A 12,301-nucleotide genomic window follows, 5' to 3' on the forward strand; every position below is an offset into this window, starting at 1 on the left:
ATCTAATTTCTATATTTTGAACTTTTTTTTTTAAATATTCTTGAACATTTTATCACCAAATCTTAAGCTTAGTATGCAGTTCTCAAGGAAAACGGTCAAGGAAAATTTGATCTTATTACCAAAGTAAAATTGACATGGTAAACGCAATTGAAAAGTAGGCGAAAAAAAAGGATTTTTTTTGTATTCATTGACATTTGTTTTTCTATATGGCAAAATGTCAGAAGGCAGGTAAGCAATCAAAATTAAAAAATTGAAAAATCCCCATCAAATGCTCCTCTGGGTTGGTCTTTTTCAGGACCTGTGCTGAGCATGGCGAGATCGTTGCTTTACGTTCATCAAATATATATCCGGAGCTAAATTTTCCCATCAAATATATATCCCGAAGCTAATGAAATATTAATCTCAAATCGGTACACTGATACGATTCTCATGGACACCAGGACGAACATCTTGACCTGTGAATGTCCTAAGCAGATGTTACCCCTTGAGCAGCATCGTGTTTTGCAAAACTTCGTCTACCTTTGCCGCTGCATCGCTGAATATATGAATCTTGGACGGCTTCACGGGATTGATGACCAAACTCAAAAGTAAATACCACATTCGATGTAGATCCACTTCTGAAAACTCTTCACTAGTTGCCTCAAGATTTTACATATTCGGCAAGATGTTTCCCTATACTGTTTCCAATGTCTATCGCTCTTGCATCCTTCGTCTTTCCAGGCACTGAAAACGTCGTGAAATGAACGAACTACGGATACGAGCTGTAATGAAGCCATGCTTAAAAGCCCGGTGAAATTGAAGGGTGGCTTACTCACAATTCACAACGGTCAATCAACCCAAATAAAACGAAGAAATAATTCAAATTCAAATGCTGATTTTCATCCGAAACGACTAAGAAAAGTATTGATAAATCCCAAGACACGCCCATTACCACATCTTCATATTCCTATTGGACACTCATGTTGTATGGTGACAGGTGACAGGTTAATTAAAAAAACCCGACTTAATCCACCTACAGTGAACGCAACCCTTCTTACACTTTTGAATGGTTGTATGTGCCCAGTGCATATTACAATTTCTATGCATATCTAGACCAACATTTGAAAAGGGCGTAACAGCCAAAATTTATTTCTTCTGATTCCTCGTCTACATATAAAGCTATATATGTAGACGAAGAATAAGATTAAATTTTGGCTGTTACGCCCTTTTCACATGTTGGTCTAGATATGACCTTCAATTGAATGTAAAATAACTGATATTATCACGCTTTTAACGATTTCAAAATAAAAACCCGACTTAATCCACCTACAGTGAACGCAACCCTTCTTACACTTTTGAATGGTTGTGTGTGCCCAGTGCATATTACAATTTCTATGCATATGACCTTCAATTGAGTATAAAATAACTGATATCATCATGCTTTTATCGAAAAAGGGATATTTCTGGAAATTTTACAATTTTTAAAAAAACACAAAAATACTGCAGATTTGATTTGCCGCCTTTAATGGCAATATTACAGCTTCTGTTTAAGCCCAAAAGAGTTCAAATCGGGTCATAGACGGCTGAGATATTGGTGTGACAATTCTTCATTAGTAGTCTGAAAATATGTCTCATATTCGTATTTCACAGATATCTCTGAAACCGAATTTCCAATTGCAGAAAAAAGTGAATGGGTCCAATGACAAAAACATAGCTTTCGTTTAAAGATAAAATCGCACAAATCGGTCCAAGGACGACTGAGATCTTGATGGGACATATTTTACCAATGTGTGAAGTTGATACGTCTAATGCTTTATGTTCGTATTTCAGAGATATCTCCGGAACCCAATGTCTAATTGCAAAAACAAAATACAATGGGTTTAATGGCAAAGTCATAGCTTTCGTTTAAAGATAAAATCATGCAAATTGGTTTACAGACGGCTGAGATATTTATGTGACATTATTTTGTTAGTTTTCTGAAAATGCACTTCATGTTCGTATTTCTCACATATCTCTGGAACCAAATATCCGATTGCAAAAAAATTGAACTCGTACAATGACAAAGTCATAGCTTTCGTTTAGTGTTAAAATCGTGCAAATCGGTCCACGGACGGCTGAGATCTTGATGTGAGATTTTTGTAACGCACACACATACGCACACACGCACACACGCACACACACACACATACATACATGTGCTCAGTTCGTCGAGCTGAGTTGATTGGTATATACGACTTGGGTCTCCGAGCCTCAGATAAAAAGTCGGTTTTTCAAGCGATCTTTATACCCTTCTTAGGGTGTAAGAAGGGTAAAAAGGGATATTTCTGGAAATTTAACAATTTTTTAAAAATACAAAAAGACTGCAGATTTGATTTGCCGCCTTAAATGGCAATATTACAGCTTCTGTTTAAGCCCGAAAGAGTTCAAATCGGGTCATAGACGGCTGAGATATTGGTGTGACAATTCTTCATTAGTAGTCTGAAAATATGTCTCATATTCGTATTTCACAGATATCTCTGAAACCGATTTTCCAATTGCGGAAAAAAATGAATGGGTCCAATGACAAAAACATAGCTTTCGTTTAAAGATAAAATCGCACAAATCGGTCCAAGGACGACTGAGATCTTGATGGGACATATTTTACCAATGTGTGAAGCTGATACGTCTAATGCTTTATGTTCGTATTTCAGAGATATCTCCGGAACCCAATGTCTAATTGCAAAAACAAAATACAATGGGTTCAATGGCAAAGTCATAGCTTTCGTTTAAAGATAAAATCATGCAAATTGGTTTACAGACGGCTGAGATATTCATGTGACATTATTTTGTTAGTTTTCTGAAAATGCACTTCATGTTCGTATTTCTCACATATCTCTGGAACCAAATATCCGATTGCAAAAAAAATTGAACTCGTACAATGACAAAGTCATAGCTTTCGTTTAGTGTTAAAATCGTGCAAATCGGTACACGGACGGCTGAGATCTTGATGTGAGATTTTTGTAACGCACACACATACGCACACACGCACACACGCACACACACACACATACATACATGTGCTCAGTTTGTCGAGCTGAGTTGATTGGTATATACGACTTGGGTCTCCGAGCCTCGGATAAAAAGTCGGTTTTCAAGCGATCTTTATACCCTTCTTAGGGTGTAAGAAGGGTAAAAAGGGATATTTCTGGAAATTTAACAATTTAAAAAAAATACAAAAAGACTGCAGATTTGATTTGCCGCCTTAAATGGCAATATTACAGCTTCTGTTTAAGCCCAAAAGATTTCAAATCTGGTCATAGACGGCTGAGATATTGGTGTGACAATTCTTCATTAGTAGTCTGAAAATATGTCTCATGTTCGTATTTCTCACATATCTCTGGAACCAAATGTCCGATTGCAAAAAAAATTGAACTCGTACAATGACAAAGTCATAGCTTTCGTTTAGTGTTAAAATCGTACAAATCGGTCCACGGACGGCTGAGATCTTGATGTGAGATTTTTGTAACGCACACACATACGCACACACGCACACACGCACACACACACACATACATACATGTGCTCAGTTCGTCGAGCTGAGTTGATTGGTATATACGACTTGGGTCTCCGAGCCTCGGATAGAAAGTCGGTTTTTCAAGCGATCTTTATACCCTTCTTAGGGTGTAAGAAGGGTAAAAAGGGATATTTCTGGAAATTTAACAATTTTTAAAAAATACAAAAGGACTGCAGATTTGATTTGCCGCCTTAAATGGCAATATTACAGCTTCTGTTTAAGCCCAAAAGAGTTCAAATCGGGTCATAGACGGCTGAGATATTGGTGTGACAATTCTTCATTAGTAGTCTGAAAATATGTCTCATATTCGTATTTCACAGATATCTCTGAAACCGAATTTCCAATTGCAGAAAAAAAAATGAATGGGTCCAATGACAAAAACATAGCTTTCGTTTAAAGATAAAATCACACAAATCGGTCCAAGGACGACTGAGATCTTGATGGGACATATTTTACCAATGTGTGAAGTTGATACGTCTAATGCTTTATGTTCGTATTTCAGAGATATCTCCGGAACCCAATGTCTAATTGCAAAACAAAATACAATGGGCAAAGTCATAGCTTTCGTTTAAAGATAAAATCATGCAAATTGGTTTACAGACGGCTGAGATATTCATGTGACATTATTTTGTTAGTTTTCTGAAAATGCACTTCATGTTCGTATTTCTCACATATCTCTGGAACCAAATGTCCGATTTCAAAAAAAAATTGAACTCGTACAATGACAAAGTCATAGCTTTCGTTTAGTGTAAAAATCGTGCGAATCGGTACACGGACGGCTGAGATCTTGATGTGAGAATTTTGTAACGCACACACATACGCACACACGCACACACGCACACACACACACACATACATACATGTGCTCAGTTCGTCGAGCTGAGTTGATTGGTATATACGACTTGGGTCTCCTAGCCGCGGATAAAAAGACGGTGTTTCAAGCGATCTTTATACCCTTCTTAGGGTGTAAGAAGGGTAAAAAGGGATATTTCCGGAAATTTAACAAATTTTAAAAAATACAAACAGACTGCAGATTTGATTTGCCGCCTTAAATGGCAATATTACAGCTTCTGTTTAAGCCCAAAAGAGTTCAAATCGGGTCATTGACGGCTGAGATATTGGTGTGACAATTCTTCATTAGTAGTCTGAAAATATGTCTCATATTCGTATTTCTCACATATCTCTGGAACCAAATGTCCGATTGCAAAAAAAATTGAACTCGTACAATGACAAAGTCATAGCTTTCGTTTAGTGTTAAAATCGTGCAAATCGGTCCACGGACGGCTGAGATCTTGATGTGAGATTTTTGTAACGCACACACATACGCACACACGCACACACGCACACACACACACACACATACATACATGTGCTCAGTTCGTCGAGCTGAGTTGATTGGTATATACGACTTGGGTCTCCGAGCCTCGGATAAAAAGTCGGTTTTTCAAGCGATCTTTATACCCTTCTTAGGGTGTAAGAAGGGTAAAAGGGATATTTCTGGAAATTTAACAATTTTAAAAAATACAAAAGGACTGCAGATTTGATTTGCCGCCTTAAATGGCAATATTACAGCTTCTGTTTAAGCCCAAAAGAGTTCAAATCGGGTCATAGACGGCTGAGATATTGGTGTGACAATTCTTCATTAGTAGTCTGAAAATATGTCTCATATTCGTATTTCACAGATATCTCTGAAACCGAATTTCCAATTGCAGAAAAAAATGAATGGGTCCAATGACAAAAACATAGCTTTCGTTTAAAGATAAAATCACACAAATCGGTCCAAGGACGACTGAGATCTTGATGGGACATATTTTACCAATGTGTGAAGTTGATACGTCTAATGCTTTATGTTCGTATTTCAGAGATATCTCCGGAACCCAATGTCTAATTGCAAAAACAAAATACAATGGGTTCAATGGCAAAGTCATAGCTTTCGTTTAAAGATAAAATCATGCAAATTGGTTTACAGACGGCTGAGATATTCATGTGACATTATTTTGTTAGTTTTCTGAAAATGCACTTCATGTTCGTATTTCTCACATATCTCTGGAACCAAATGTCCGATTGCAAAAAAAATTGAACTCGTACAATGACAAAGTCATAGCTTTCGTTTAGTGTTAAAATCGTGCAAATCGGTACACGGACGGCTGAGATCTTGATGTGAGATTTTTGTAACGCACACACATACGCACACACGCACACACGCACACACACACACACATACATACATGTGCTCAGTTCGTCGAGCTGAGTTGATTGGTATATACGACTTGGGTCTCCGAGCCTCGGATAAAAAGTCGGTTTTTCAAGCGATCTTTATACCCTTCTTAGGGTGTAAGAAGGGTAAAAAGGAATATTTCCGGAAATTTAACAATTTTTAAAAAATACAAAAAGACTGCAGATTTGATTTGCCGCCTTAAATGGCAATATTACAGCTTCTGTTTAAGCCCAAAAGAGTTCAAATCGGGTCATAGACGGCTGAGATATTGGTGTGACAATTCTTCATTAGTAGTCTGAAAATATGTCTCATATTCGTATTTCTCACATATCTCTGGAACCAAATGTCCGATTGCAAAAAAAATTGAACTCGTACAATGACAAAGTCATAGCTTTCGTTTAGTGTTAAAATCGTGCAAATCGGTCCACGGACGGCTGAGATCTTGATGTGAGATTTTTGTAACGCACACATACGCACACACGCACACACGCACACACACACACATACATACATGTGCTCAGTTCGTCGAGCTGAGTTGATTGGTATATACGACTTGGGTCTCCGAGCCTCGGATAAAAAGTCGGTTTTTCAAGCGATCTTTATACCCTTCTTAGGGTGTAAGAAGGGTAAAAGGATATTTCTGGAAATTTAACAATTTTAAAAAATACAAAAGACTGCAGATTTGATTTGCCGCCTTAAATGGCAATATTACAGCTTCTGTTTAAGCCCAAAAGAGTTCAAATCGGGTCATAGACGGCTGAGATATTGGTGTGACAATTCTTCATTAGTAGTCGTAAAATATGTCTCATATTCTTATTTCACAGATATCTCTGAAACCGAATTTCCAATTGCAGAAAAAATGAATGGGTCCAATGACAAAACATAGCTTTCGTTTAAAGATAAAATCACACAAATCGGTCCAAGGACGACTGAGATCTTGATGGGACATATTTTACCAATGTGTGAAGTTGATACGTCTAATGCTTTATGTTCGTATTTCAGAGATATCTCCGGAACCCAATGTCTAATTGCAAAAACAAAATACAATGGGTTCAATGGCAAAGTCATAGCTTTCGTTTAAAGATAAAATCATGCAAATTGGTTTACAGACGGCTGAGATATTCATGTGACATTATTTTGTTAGTTTTCTGAAAATGCACTTCATGTTCGTATTTCTCACATATCTCTGGAACCAAATGTCCGATTGCAAAAAAAATTGAACTCGTACAATGACAAAGTCATAGCTTTCGTTTAGTGTTAAAATCGTGCAAATCGGTACACGGACGGCTGAGATCTTGATGTGAGATTTTTGTAACGCACACACATACGCACACACGCACACACGCACACACACACACACACACACACATACATGTGCTCAGTTCGTCGAGCTGAGTTGATTGGTATATACGACTTGGGTCTCCGAGCCTCGGATAAAAAGTCGGTTTTTCAAGCGATCTTTATACCCTTCTTAGGGTGTAAGAAGGGTAAAAAGGGATATTTCTGGAAATTTAACAATTTTGAAAAAATACAAAAAGACTGCAGATTTGATTTGCCGCCTTAAATGGCAATATTACAGCTTCTGTTTAAGCCCAAAAGAGTTCAAATCGGGTCATAGACGGCTGAGATATTGGTGTGACAATTCTTCATTAGTAGTCTGAAAATATGTCTCATATTCGTATTTCACAGATATCTCTGAGACCGAATTTCCAATTGCAGAAAAAAATGAATGGGTCCAATGACAAAAACATAGCTTTCGTTTAAAGATAAAATCACACAAATCGGTCCAAGGACGACTGAGATCTTGATGGGACATATTTTACCAATGTGTGAAGTTGATACGTCTAATGCTTTATGTTCGTATTTCAGAGATATCTCCGGAACCCAATGTCTAATTGCAAAAACAAAATACAATGGGTTCAATGGCAAAGTCATAGCTTTCGTTTAAAGATAAAATCATGCAAATTGGTTTACAGACGGCTGAGATATTCATGTGACATTATTTTGTTAGTTTTCTGAAAATGCACTTCATGTTCGTATTTCTCACATATCTCTGGAACCAAATGTCCGATTGCAAAAAAATTGAACTCGTACAATGACAAAGTCATAGCTTTCGTTTAGTGTTAAAATCGTGCAAATCGGTACACGGACGGCTGAGATCTTGATGTGAGATTTTTGTAACGCACACACATACGCACACACGCACACACACACACACACACACACACACACATACATACATGTGCTCAGTTCGTCGAGCTGAGTTGATTGGTATATACGACTTGGGTCTCCGAGCCTCGGATAAAAAGTCGGTTTTTCAAGCGATCTTTATACCCTTCTTAGGGTGTAAGAAGGGTAAAAAGGGATATTTCTGGAAATTTAACAATTTTTAAAAAATACAAAAAGACTGCAGATTTGATTTGCCGCCTTAAATGGCAATATTACAGCTTCTGTTTAAGCCCAAAAGAGTTCAAATCGGGTCATAGACGGCTGAGATATTGGTGTGACAATTCTTCATTAGTAGTCTGAAAATATGTCTCATATTCGTATTTCACAGATATCTCTGAGACCGAATTTCCAATTGCAGAAAAAAATGAATGGGTCCAATGACAAAAACATAGCTTTCGTTTAAAGATAAAATCACACAAATCGGTCCAAGGACGACTGAGATCTTGATGGGACATATTTTACCAATGTGTGAAGTTGATACGTCTAATGCTTTATGTTCGTATTTCAGAGATATCTCCGGAACCCAATGTCTAATTGCAAAAACAAAATACAATGGGTTCAATGGCAAAGTCATAGCTTTCGTTTAAAGATAAAATCATGCAAATTGGTTTACAGACGGCTGAGATATTCATGTGACATTATTTTGTTAGTTTTCTGAAAATGCACTTCATGTTCGTATTTCTCACATATCTCTGGAACCAAATGTCCGATTGCAAAAAAATTGAACTCGTACAATGACAAAGTCATAGCTTTCGTTTAGTGTTAAAATCGTGCAAATCGGTACACGGACGGCTGAGATCTTGATGTGAGATTTTTGTAACGCACACACATACGCACACACGCACACACGCACACACACACACACACACATACATACATGTGCTCAGTTCGTCGAGCTGAGTTGATTGGTATATACGACTTGGGTCTCCGAGCCTCGGATAAAAAGTCGGTTTTTCAAGCGATCTTTATACCCTTCTTAGGGTGTAAGAAGGGTAAAAAACAGTATCTTTGAACCACCCACCACGCAAAAATACTTATATGCTCTCCTCTTTCATGTCGTGGAAAATTAAAATGTTCTATGGAGGGATCTTGAACAAGTTTTATTTTTTTCGACACCAACCCAATACTTTTGTGTAATGGGTGTTCTAGGGAGAACTCCGACTGCAAATCTTTTTTGCCAACAAACAGCTTCACGCCGGGACGCCATCACTTGGACAACTGCAGCTCCATCTCGCTGCTCATGTTAAAGACCCCAGAGAGAATTTTTTTTTTAAATATCTAAACCCGTATCCGTCTAAAATGTTTTGCAAGAAACGCTAAAATAACCCTTTTTCTTCAATTTTCAAGATAGTTCGGGTATACTGTTCAACTCACTCCGTATTTGCCTTTCATGGATCCTCGATAATTATCTTGCGATGAATAATAAAGAAGCATTAATGACCAGTCAGATCGAATGGACTCATAACTACCCTCAACGCCTGTCGTTTTGTCGGGTTCTTTGTGTGACGCCTAGGTTGTGGAATCCGAATAAATTCAAGCATGCGTTCAGAAGAGCTATTATTGTCTAGCTGAAACCATTTTACTGAAGCTTGCTTGCCTTCTTTGACTCGTGCAATAAACTTTGAATTAGTATTAATAATCCCAGTTCCGTAAATGGAAACCACCGAGAGAGACGGCACATGCCGCATAAAAGAAGGATAAAAGCAACACCAATATGCCGTCTTTTCACGGGATATTCCGTGGTTTTCTGAACTTTTCAGCAGGAAAAAACTTGTGTCCTTCTCTTTTGACATGACTGACCTCGAGCGCCAATTTCATTGATTAAAGAATGCTTAGCCCAGCTGTGCGTCCGATGAATTTGCCTCAGCTATTTTAATATTCGCTGTTGAGTTTCTCCGACCACTTCTAGCTATTTCAATACTTTCTCCTGAGCCAGTGTATTATTCCATAATCGATACGTACACAGAAATAGGATGATTATTTCCATGCAGTGTTCACCGTGGAAGAACACCTGCTAATTTATATTACTAGCTAGTTGATGCATCCCTTATTGTCCACCTGCGAACAATTATTGTACATTCTCTTAGTAACACCAAGAGTAGATATACAAAACAACGTTCTTGGTCATCATTTGGCTTCGTGTTCCAGCCCAACTGTTCTTTCAAGGATTCGCCTAGGAATTCTTCAGAAGGGTTCCCTAAGAATTGTTTTTACAATTCACCCAGGAGCGCTTTTGGAAATACTCCTAGAAGTTCTTCTGTAAATTTACCCAGAAAATTCTCCCCAAGCAATCCATCTGGAGATTTCCACAGGTGTTCTTCCGGACCTAATTCCTCTGGGAACTACCACAAGCAATTTCACCAAGAAATTCCTTCGGAAATTTATTTAAGATATTTCTCCCGGAAACCCAGATGAAATTTTCTCAGTGGTTCATCCGGAAGTTTCCCCCAGAAGTACCCAGAATTCCTACAAAACTTTCATAGGAAGAAAAATATATTAAGCTCTTTTAGTGGAATGTATTAAACCGTCTAAGACGAATTAAGTACTGTCCATTTAATTCCACCAGTTAATTTTCGTTATCTTTGCAGATACGTATTTCGACCACAACTGTGTGGTCGTCTTCAGTGTCTTGTACTTGACTCGACTTAGTCGATAGTCGAGTCAAGTACAAGACACTGAAGACGACCACTTAGTTGTGGTCGAAATACGTATCTGCAAAGATAACGAAAATTAACTGGTGGAATTAAATGGACAGTACTTAATTCGTCTTAGACGGTTTCATAGGAATTTATTCGAAGATTTCCTGAGGAATTCATTCTAAAACTCTAACAATATCATTTGCATTTTTTTTAGTTCCTCCAAGGAATTCCTCCGGAGGTTACTCAAAGAATTCCTCCAGAACTTTCTTTAGGAATTCCTCCGAAAGATCCGCCAGGAATTCCTCCAAACCATCTTCTAGGAATTCCACTGGAAATTCCTCTAGGGATATCTCAGGAAGTTCCTCCAGTAATTCTTCCGAAAGTTTCCCCAGTAATTCTTCCGGGAGTTCCTCCGGAAATACCTCTGGAAATTCCTCCGGGAATTGCTCCGGAAGTTCCTCCAAGAATTCCTCCCAAAGTCCATCCAGGAATTCCTCTGGAAGTTCCTCCAGGAATTCGTCCGAAAATTCCTCAAGGAATTCCTCCGGGAGTTCCTCTAGGGATTCCACCATAAGTTCCTCCAGGAATTCCTCCGGGAGTTCCTCCAGTAATTTTTCCGGAAGTTCCTCCAGTAGTACCTCTGAAAATTCCTCCGGGAATTGATTTGGAATTTCTCCGAAAGTCCCTCCAGGAAATCGTCCGGAAATTCCTCCAGGAATTCCTCCGGAAATTCCTCCAGAAATCCCTCGAAAGTTCCTCCAGGAATTCCTCCGGAAGTTCCTCCAGTAATTCCTCCGGAATTCCTCCAGGAATTCGTCCAGTAATTCCTCCGGGAAATCCTCCGGGAGTTTCTTCGGAAGTTCCTCCATATATGGTATGGTAATGTGATGAATACGGTCAAACCGCCTAAGACAATTGCGGATGGCTATGGCGCTTGTCATAATTTTGCTCGGCGAAGGCTAGGCGATTTATTTATTACGTTGGTAACGTAAAGTATTTTTTCAGGATATTTTAAAGATATTAACGGGAGAATCTTTCTATTTCGCCAGAAAAATCCAATGAACTGTCGCAGGAGATTCTTCCAAGAATTTTCAACAGGAAATGTTCTAAAGTTTTCATTGGAATTTCTTCGAAATTTTCAATTTTAAATTTGAAAATGTTTAGAAGTTTGCCTAGGCACGGCAAATGCTGGGTAAAGCGTACCATTGGTACTTCGCGTACCTGAAGGAATAAAATAGACCCCATCTCGCGGTCCTTAGCCTCTTACCCAGCAACTCCTATCCCTACCTCCCGGCGGTGCTGGCCGGGATACGAGCAACCTTAGGGAAGATTGGGTAACCAACCCCGGTGGGAACTATGGTCGTATGCTGACAGGGAAGAGGTTTGCTCCTCTCCGGAGGTGCAAATCTTATTGAGCGTCTGTTCACCATGTCAGGATCGGCTCACAACAGCGTCTGTTCTCCATGTTAGGGGCGGCTGATCATCGTCCGAGTGCCAGCGAGGGACTCTAAGTGAAACTGTGCACCATGGTTCACCGGAAATAAGGAGGAATGGTCCTCCGGAAATTTAGGGGGTTTGGTGTCAGGCCCTGCAAGCAAGCCTTTAAAAAATCATAAGCAACGAACAATCAACAAGAGAGTACGGACCGGAACCATCGGCGAAGACCACTGCGACGAAAAGGGA

General features: G+C 38.8%; 1 protein-coding gene and 1 long non-coding RNA gene across 6 annotated transcripts in view; one reads left to right on the forward strand and one right to left on the reverse strand.

Moving 5' to 3' along the window:
• Nucleotides 1-12,301, reverse strand: part of LOC134205695 (lachesin-like) — a 678,152-nt gene that overhangs the window by 83,224 nt on the left and 582,627 nt on the right. The gene's annotated exons all lie outside the window — the stretch shown is intronic.
• On the forward strand, nt 197-875 carry LOC134210080 (uncharacterized). Its single transcript, XR_009978801.1, has 3 exons — nt 197-228; nt 296-587; nt 721-875. It is a non-coding gene; the product is annotated as an uncharacterized LOC134210080 (long non-coding RNA).

Source organism: Armigeres subalbatus, chromosome 1 (assembly GCF_024139115.2).
Source record: "Armigeres subalbatus isolate Guangzhou_Male chromosome 1, GZ_Asu_2, whole genome shotgun sequence".
NCBI classification, from domain to species: domain Eukaryota; kingdom Metazoa; phylum Arthropoda; class Insecta; order Diptera; family Culicidae; genus Armigeres; species Armigeres subalbatus.